This window comes from Primulina tabacum, unplaced genomic scaffold, assembly GCF_025594145.1.
Source record: "Primulina tabacum isolate GXHZ01 unplaced genomic scaffold, ASM2559414v2 Contig815, whole genome shotgun sequence".
Classification (NCBI taxonomy): Eukaryota; Viridiplantae; Streptophyta; class Magnoliopsida; order Lamiales; family Gesneriaceae; genus Primulina; species Primulina tabacum.
In genome coordinates, this window is record NW_027459926.1 from 24870 (window position 1) to 34635 (window position 9766).

At 33.3% G+C, this 9766-nt stretch overlaps 1 long non-coding RNA gene across 1 annotated transcript; it reads left to right on the forward strand.

The window, feature by feature from the left end:
• The first annotated feature begins 8728 nt into the window (after positions 1-8728).
• LOC142535150 (uncharacterized) lies at positions 8729-9121 on the forward strand. The gene is made up of 3 exons (XR_012817392.1): positions 8729-8836; positions 8920-8997; positions 9070-9121. It is a non-coding gene; the product is annotated as an uncharacterized LOC142535150 (long non-coding RNA).
• The last annotated feature ends 645 nt before the right edge of the window (positions 9122-9766 follow it).

Genomic DNA, 9766 nt, shown 5'->3' on the forward strand with positions numbered 1-9766 from the left:
TGTTTGATTTTATAGCGAGATTTAAATGAAATTATAACGTGAAATGGATTGGATAGATTTGAATCATTTAAGTACTTTAAATGCTTGGGATTTAAGAAAAAAATTGATGATAGTGTTAAGGACAAAATGTTTGGCATATACATGAATGAGCTTTTAGTAAGTACCAGTCATTAAGGTGTTTTATAATCATAAATATATGATGACTATGGATCAAAACTGGATTTGGTGATACTAATATATTTTGGGGAAATTAAATTATACGATCAGGACGACTTAAGGTAAAGTCAACAAATTAACTACTATTTGAGAATATAAAATAACTTAAATTAGTTTAGGATTTATAATTGATAGATGATGTAGAGTTAGTTAAATATTGATTTTCTTAAAATAAAAATATTTGTTATAAATGTTTAAAAATTGAAGATGCCATATCAGAGTACGCAGCGAAAGCGTGATAGAATGCAAAATTTAAGACAATCAGATTAAGTATGAAGTGAATGAAGGAGCCTAAGCTTTTCAATAATCAAAACTAGACAGATTTCGAGGATGAAATTTTATTTAAGGGGGAGGATTTGTAACGTCTGAAAATTAGTCCACGTAAACCGCATGTATGAAAATTATTAAATTGCTAAAATATTTTAATTAAATGATTTTAGATGCATGAATGATATATTTGAGTGACTAAATGATTAATTGTGTAATTTTACTTGATTTCATAATTTAAAGATTTTCAGACGAATATGGTGGTTGGCCGGTACGGAGGACTGGAGACGATTAAGGTGTTACAGATTTAAAAGCTAAATTTTTATTTTTAATTAAGAAAATATTTATTTTAAATAACTTAACAATTATTGTATTTTTAAGGTCAAGTTTACATTAATTAGCGAGCAATGAATTTTATGTCATTTATAAGGAATTTTTGGAAATATGTATTTTTAAATATTTTAATTTGAGGCCTAATGATTTTATAAATCTTAATGAACCTAAATTATTATTTTAAAAGTTAGGGTTAATTAAGCCTATTAATTAAGTATTTAAGAAACCTTTTTAAATTCTTTTTAAAAGAGTTCTATACACACACACCACTAATTCCTAAACCCTAGACACACACAGAAACACACACAATTTACGTGAAATTGAAAGTGAAGGTAGAACATCGGCAGAAACTTGGAGCTCTTGGGCAAGTGAAGTTTCAAATTTTTTTCTCCTTCGTTTTTCGATTTTCTTCATTGTTCTTCCTTCCAACAACGATCAGCTGATTCTCTTGCATCCCAAAGTAGGTTTTTGGTGGGGTTTCGACGAGAAAAAAGGATAGAAATCGTCCTCCGTTCGTCACCGACGTTCCACCGCTTCGATATTCATCTTTGGAGCATTTTAAACACAAAGGCACGTTTCTAAACTTTTTTTTTGCACCATTAAAATCATAATATGTGTGTTTTATGTTTTAAAGCATGAAAATTATATTGATCAAATTATTTGACAGTTGGATGAATATTTTCAAAAGTTTTGACTTTTTTGCGCTCATTTGAGACGTGTTATGACTTTAAAGGGACATGCGGCCATAAGGGGACATTAAAGGATTTAAAAATGGTTTGTTTTAGGGGGTAAAAAAAGTCCGAAAAGTAGCAAATGAATTGTGTATGGTGGAGGCTTGAAAGTTAGGGTTTTCTTACATGTTTTGGGATGTTTCCATAGGCTAGGTTGTAGGGTGCGAAGGGGCTAGTGCGGCTGGTCAGGGTCTGGTCTAGTAGGGTCAGTAGGGTTTAGGAGGTGGCTGGTGGTCTGGTCCACGATGGCTTGAGATTGTAGGTTCGTGGCTTGGTTTGGGAGAAATAGGTTCGAGAATAGCTAGGGAAAGAAATGAGGCCTACCGTGGTTCACGGGAGATGGTTCATGACTCACGGGGGTAGTTTAGGGTTGAAAAGTGTAAGTTTAAATTTGAGAAGAAAATATCAAGTTTTGAATTAATTTGGGTTCAGAATGATTCACGGTTTAGTTATTAAGTCATTAAACCGAAATGCTCGGGTTTACATTTAAGAAAAATATTAGAAGTCAAATTTAAGATTATATGATGAATTGGAATAGGATCGAGTCAATAAAAGTAAGAAAAAGTAAAATTAGGAAGTTCGAGGTCCAGGGGTAAAATGATCATTTTATGTCCCGGGTAGTTCTAAAGATCTGACAGTGTCCCGAAGATTCATAATACATTCTAAATAATATTTTAAAATGTTTGTGATAAAAATATGATATTTTTATGATATATGCAAATGTTGTACGATTTTTTTTCCGAAAAATGCTATTTTACGATTTTTGAAGGATACAATATTTTATAAATAAAAGAAAATAAAAAATATTTTGAAGGATATGAATTGACTGTGACAAAAAAAGATATGATGAGGTATATCGTGAGAGAAAAAGCCCTAGAGGAGCCCGTTTACGGGAGAAGGCCACAGAGGGAGCCCGATGATTGTATCCATATTTGGCCACAACCTAGTGACGAAAGTTGCTGACGCCCCACCCCCAGGTACCTGGTATTGCTAGACTGATCGGTCGATCATGATGATGATATTCACTTTCAAGTATCAAACTTCATCCAAAATGACATACGATGATGAAAAGCTTTATGATTATATATGATTACAAGTTTTACGCCAGCTTATTTTAAATAAAAATATGATTTTTAAATGTATGTGCGTGTAGAACGTATTATTTGATATTCATGGTTAGAACATGACGAATCATTAATTCACTAGGTTTGGACGGTCGGAGGTGAGAATGATTTTGAGGGAGGCGCTGACGCTTGATTGGATCGGGTCTGGCAGTACACTTCCGAGAGACTTTTATTTTCCGCATTAGATTAAAATTTAAAATTTTAAAGTAAAGATTTTGATGATGATTTTATTAAAGATTTTATGTTTTATTTGATGTTAGTCGTTGCATTATTTTAAAATGGACGTACGATTTTGTGGGTTTAAATATTAGTTTTATGTTGGATGATTTTGAAGTCAGAAGAAAATGTTCATTTTAAAAAAAATTCTCTAGTATTATTTAAATTGTTAAAAGTAAGGGATGTTTTCGGAACTGACTTTTTTTCTAGGTTGCAAATAAAGCAGCTAAACTCTGGGATTTTCATAATAAGCCAGATATACGAAGGAGCTGCTAAAAAAGGATTTGGAATGGAAACTTGCTCTGCTACAACTACCTCCATGAGTTCATTAGCTAAGTTAGATAAAGACGAAGGGATAATCTCAGTCGAGATAACAATATATCGATGTCTTATAGGTTTTTGCTTATAACTAACTGCAAGTGGACTGGAAATCAGTTTGCGATATGTATTTGTGCTTGTTTCAAATATGATCCTAAGAAAAAAAAACATTACTCAGATGCTAAAAGAATACTCAAAAACCTGAAATGAACTAAAAAATGTAGACCCTTGGTACCCAAAACTCATATTTCAATTTAGTTGGATACTCAGATGCAAATTATGCAAGATGTAATCTTGACATAAAAAGTACGACTGGAACTTGTAAATTTCTCGGAGATCATTTAATTTCACGGTTTTACCAAGAAACATACATCTATTGCAACCTCTACTGCTGAAGTTGAATACCCAGCTGCAGGGAGTTGCTGTGCTTATCTATTATGGATTCAACAACAATTATGAATTATGTAGTTGATAAAAAGAGAAAAAAAATTATGCGATAATAAAAGTTCAATCGCATAAGCAACATACAACCGATATATTCACAAAACTACTTGCCAAGCCTAAGTTTTGTTACTCTTAAAATATTTTAGGACTTGTTGATTGTCTCAATGATGTATATGTTGGAAGAAACTGATACAGGAAGTCATACTGATAGACAACAGTAAATCAGACTTGGAGCGTCGCTGATAGTCAACCACTTCTATAATAACTAGGGAGGTAAATGAACCAAACCGTTTGTGAGCTATTCGAAGCTCGATTCGATAAAAGCTCGTTTGAGCTCGTTTAATGAGGCTCGTTAAGATAAACGAATCAAGTTCAAGCTCTACAATATCGGCTCGTTAGCTCGTGAACATGTTCGTTAGTAAATTCATAAGTAATATCTTAGATGAAAAATAATAATTTTGATATTTAATTTATTGATTTAACATATTAATTATGAAGTATATAGAAAAATCTATTAAATTTATTTATTATAGTAAAATTGACAAATTTTAGTAAGAATAATATATTTTTTTCTAAATGTATAATTTATCTTTTAATGAATATTTAAATGTACAATTCATATTTATTGAGCTCGTTTAGGTTCGATAAAAGCTTGAATAAACTCGTGAGCCATGAATATATTTGTTAAATAAAGCTCGAGCTCTGCTCGATTATAAACAAACCAAGCTCAAACATTCAAGAGTTCGGCTCGGCTGGGTTCGACTCGATTACATCCTAATCATAACTGATCTTATAGTGTAATATTGGTTTTAATGTCTCATTTATTTCTTAATTAACCATTTAGGGCAATCAACGTTCAAAATTATTTAAATGCGGTTATTTTTTGAAATCTTTAACGTTTTTATTTAATTCCATAGAATTCTCCGATTGGTTAAATAACGTAGGATTTTTAAATTTTAAAAATCTTTGGCAGATAAATTGTCACGTGTCCTGTTTTATCTACCACTCCAAGGTTGCACATATGAATATCTGTTTGCTCTCTCATTTTTCTATTTACCAACTCTCGAACTTTCCAAGTCTTTGCATTCTTTCTCTTGCTTTCTACATTCAAAAAGCTTTTCTAATATTTCTTCAAGAAATTTGCAGAAAATGACAAGCCCATCCTTTATCGCTAATGCCGACGCCGTGGATTTTGAATCATTCTTCTCACTCCATGATGCTGCAATCGCCGAAGTGTCAAGCTCTTCTGTTGAGATAAAGGGTCAACTGGTCAACAGTTCTGTTTCAGATTCTAAAAGCTATGATTTCTTCAGACATGGAATCTCGTGGATTTGTTATTCTACGTCCTAAGTCTCCTATTTGAAGATGCTGGTGTTCTTCTAAGTGAATCGATAACTCTGCATGAATTCAAGACACTGATACACATAACATGATCACATTAAGACCAATGGTACATGCCTTAAACATATCTCCTGCAGCCCTGCTGGAGATTAAGAAAGAAATTGGAGAGGAATGACAGCTTCTAAGAGACAAATCGTGATACAAAAGAGCAGCAAAGCTCCAACATCGAAGGCCTAGAAGAAGTTGGTGCTACAATCGAGTGATATTGAGGCTGTTGACATCATTCCTCCTCAAGTAATCAAGAGCCAAAGACTTTAACATTTAAGTCAGCCTCGTGTACTTTGGCTCCCAGATCATTGTAGCAATTCCTTTAACTCAAGTTCCTGGAGCATCAAAGACTGCTGAACCAAAGAAGAAGGTTTCTGAACCAGGGAATAAAGTTGTTTCATGTGGTTCCTAAGGCAAAAGCTGTTGCAGTCTTAGTACCACCAAGAGTTATTAGATTACCAGTGCCAACCCCCAACTTCTTGACCTTGAGGTATTTCATCAAGGATTCTATTCAAGATACTAGGTCAGGACTGGATTCAAAAGTTTCAATGCTCGCTTCTGGAAAAGGAAAAGAGAAACTGGTGTTATGAGAAGGATGATGAACCACTTTCTGTTGTTCAGACTCAGATTGATTGTTAATGAACAAAGTTATGGAATATGCTGAAGATCATATTAAGTACTTTGATGAATGGGTCGAGATCAGAATAGTAACCATCTGAAAAGCTCAAGAAAAAGGCTACTCTATCAAGGGGTATTGGGTTATAACAGGATGTTTTGAAGCAGACAAAGACTCAGGTCACGACAAAAGCCTTACAAAGAAGGCACTATTTGATACCAACTTTTGAAGATCCAAAAGTTGAATAATATATGTGCTGAGCAGAGACATAATTATGATAATTAATGCTCAATTTCCTTCGATGATATAATTGTTATAAATCAGTTGTACATAGATTGTTGACCCCCTTCAAATGAAAGTAAAGGTTTGGGGAGATGAGCATCAGTTTGTCATGCCAAATGAATCTGATGCTGAAAAGAAAAGGCTAATGAAAATACAAGTCAACCAAATTTTGTGAGCCAAGCCGAACCATCTTTGAGCTGTCAGGCCCTACAATTCATCCCGAAACCATAACATATTCTTCAGAACCATCTACCAACCCTTCACCACTTTCTCAGAAACCCTTATAGAAGCCCCACTTGAACCGCTTGTTGAAAGTGTTGTAAATGTTCCTTCTATTGAAACAATGTTGGCCCCTCTTCCTCAATGAACTCAAGCAGTTGAATTTTCTCAAGTCAGGGAGATCTCTATTGAAAACGTGGATGAAGTTGTGCAGTATATTGCACAACAACATTTTGAACAAATTTATCAATAAGAGCCTCCTCCTTCTTCAATTGATGAGCCTACTGATATTGCTGAGACTGTGAAAAATGCTGTTGCAATAGAATAACTAGTTTTTCCAGAAGAATTAATGATAACTTCAATCAAAAGAATTTCAATTGTTCATGTGAAGGTTTAAAGATGAGAAATGTTCTAGTAAAAGGATTCCAGTTTATCAAAAGCCCGTCATTAGAACACAATGTAAAGCCAAATTGAAGATGACAAGGGAAAAAGGGTGTGAATAGCGGGTGAGTAGATTTTTTGAATAGCATAACCATGAGAATGTTTGCACCTGATCAAACTCACTTGCTAAGATCGACACGCAATATATCACATGCAAAAAAGTCTACTCTAGAAGCTATGGTAATGCTGGAATATCCGTCTCTAATGCTGTTTCTTTATGGAAAAATGAAGCATGTTGAGCCACAAAATTTAGGTTTTATTAGAAAGATGCATATGACCATATGAGGTCGGTTGAAAAAACATACCAAAGTTGAGAATGGAGATGCCACTGCACTAATTCAATATTTATAAATAAGGCTAATAAGGATAAATTATTTTTACTGGAATGTTCAATTGGATGATGATGATAGGGTGATGAACTTTTTCTTTAGGACTATAGATGCGAGGTTGATTATGAATATTTGGTGAGGTCCTGTCGATTGATACAACACATATAGAAACAAATAATATAATTTAATATTATGTGCTCCATTTTGTTGGGTATGATCACCATATGCAGAATGTATTGTTTGGCTTGGCCTTTATGTCAGATGAAACTCAAAATTCTTTTGAATGCTTGTTTGCAACATTTCTTGATTCTATGAATGGACGCAACCACAAACTATCGTTTCAGACCAATGTCAAGCCATGATGAATGCTATAGAAACAATTTTTCCACTTTCACATCATCGTTTATGTCAATGGCATATAAATCAAAATGCTCCTTCACATTTGGGAGTTTAAATGGTGATTCTGCTTTTAAAGGATTGTGGTATAAATGCATGAATCATTGTGATTCTGAAGATGAATTTGAGAGCACATGGAAATATATGATTGAAACATATGATTTGGATGGTCATAAATGGTTGAATGATAAGTACAAGCTTAAGAAGAGATGGTCTACTGCTTTTATGAATGGAAGGTTTAGTGCGGGACTTTTGGCTACTTCGAGAAGTTAAGTCACGAATATGGTTTTAAAAAAGGCAGGTAACAAAATGAGTTCTTTGTATGAATTTGTGCTAAATTATGCAAAGATTCAAAATAACTGGCGGGAAAGGGAGAAGACTGAAGATACTCGTTGTCGCCATGGTAATCCTGCACAGAGTTTGAAAAAACCATCCATTGTTGATTAATGCTTCTAATGTTTATACGATGTCTATATATCATCTATTCGAAGTTGAATTGGGTTAATTCATTGAATTGAAAATCGGTTGAACCACCATCTTGTTTTGGTAATGATTGGAATTGGATTCAAATCAAAGTAAATCTCATGATGAAAACTCAAGGGGTTCGATATGTGGTGTTCAATAAGCAGAGTCATGAAATAAATTGCAGTTGTCATAAGTTTGAGACAATGGGGATTTTGTGTAAGCATGCTTGATGGTGTTTAATTGTATGGATGTCACTGTTATACCCTGAATGTTATATTTTGAAGAGGTGGATGAAGAATGTAAGAAATAGAGTTACATTTGACTTTGATGAAAGTGGAAGGGGTGGTGCTAGTCATGTATCTGAAATGGTGTTTGTCAATGAAATAATGAGATCAACCTATGATCTAACTCAACTGAGCAAATCTCATGAGGAGGCAAGAAAAATCTTATATGGATTGGTTGACACTGCAAAAGATGAAATCTCTAACCTTGTATCAAAGTTAAGTGTAGATGATGAGACACAATGTGATGACATTCGAAGTTATGGAGTTTGCATAGGTAACCCACTTACTACTAAAGCCAAAGGAGTTACTAATGTTAATATTACACGACAATAGGATACTAAGAGCAAAAAAGGAAAAGGAAAAAGAAAGGAGAAAACAGAAGTTTCAAGTAAGTTTTGGGATAGAAAGAGCAAAAAAAGAAAAGGAAAAAGAAAGGAGAAAACAGAAGTTTCAAGTAAGTTTTCATATTTTCAATTAAGTGAGTAGTTCTATTGAATTAAGTTTTCATATGATCGAGTATATAATTCAATTGAATTAATTGTTGTAACTTTGCATACTGTGTTTGACTTGAATTAATGTTGTTACTTTGTTTGACTTGCTAGGTGCTAAAGGAGCAAAAAAGAAGGGACAAAGTTCACAAAAAAACCACCAACACACAGAAATGAGCAATGAAATTTCATCACAACAACACTCAAATTTCACAATATCGCAATTTCCTTCCACATTCGGACACACTCAACATTTTATTCAGTCGCCAAATACAATGGTAATTTTTTTTTGAAATAAAAACATGCATTATTGAAAAAAATATGTTTATATGTTATATATTTTTTTCTATTTAAGATACAGGAGGGTAATGCAAACATCTATTTAGGTGATCAAATGAATTTATTTCCTTATAAGTTTGGGGGTCCTCATTCATCACAAGTAAGGAATTTTGTCTAAATTTTTTTAACTTTTTTATAAATTGTTTCTAATTAATGTTTTAATATTGTTCAGGGACGTGGTAATTGAAGGAAGACCCTTTGTGCTTGCACAAAGTTTCAGTAGTGTAATTGCACACCAAGACAATGTTTCTTAGTATTTATGCAGACTTTTGGTGTGTTTTGTATTCTACAAAGTTTGTTTATGCTTGTGATCAAGATTGCTTGTTAGATCATATTTTTTGATTTTCATTAATGGTACAAGTATTGAAACACCTTTTCATTGTTTTTCCATCTTGGTGGTGTGAAGCTAGATAGATTAAGAGAATATGGTACCAAAAGAAATGTTTGTAGCCTTCGAAAATGTTAAGCAAGAACGGGACGGTGGCTATGATCTGGGTAAGGCATATTTTGCAACTCCAACGTCAAACTTGAAATTTCTATTTAAATTCAAATCCATGATCAGTTAGAATGCTATAATGCTTTTGAAGTTGTTGATATGTGTCCGTGACTAGCATTGATGCTTGAAAGGTACAAATCCAATTCACAACTCTTCCAACTATTTCCAGCTAATAAAAAAAAGGTTTAAATCCAATTCACAACTCTACAAAAGTTTAGCAATGTATTAAACAAAATGAAAGTTGAGACCTTCATCCGTTGACCCCATCTCCAACTGATTGGACTTTTGATTGGAGCTAAATTTTAGAATCAAACATGTGGTAATTTCATCACATAAATCAATATCAGAGGCAAGAGAACAAACATTTTAGTGA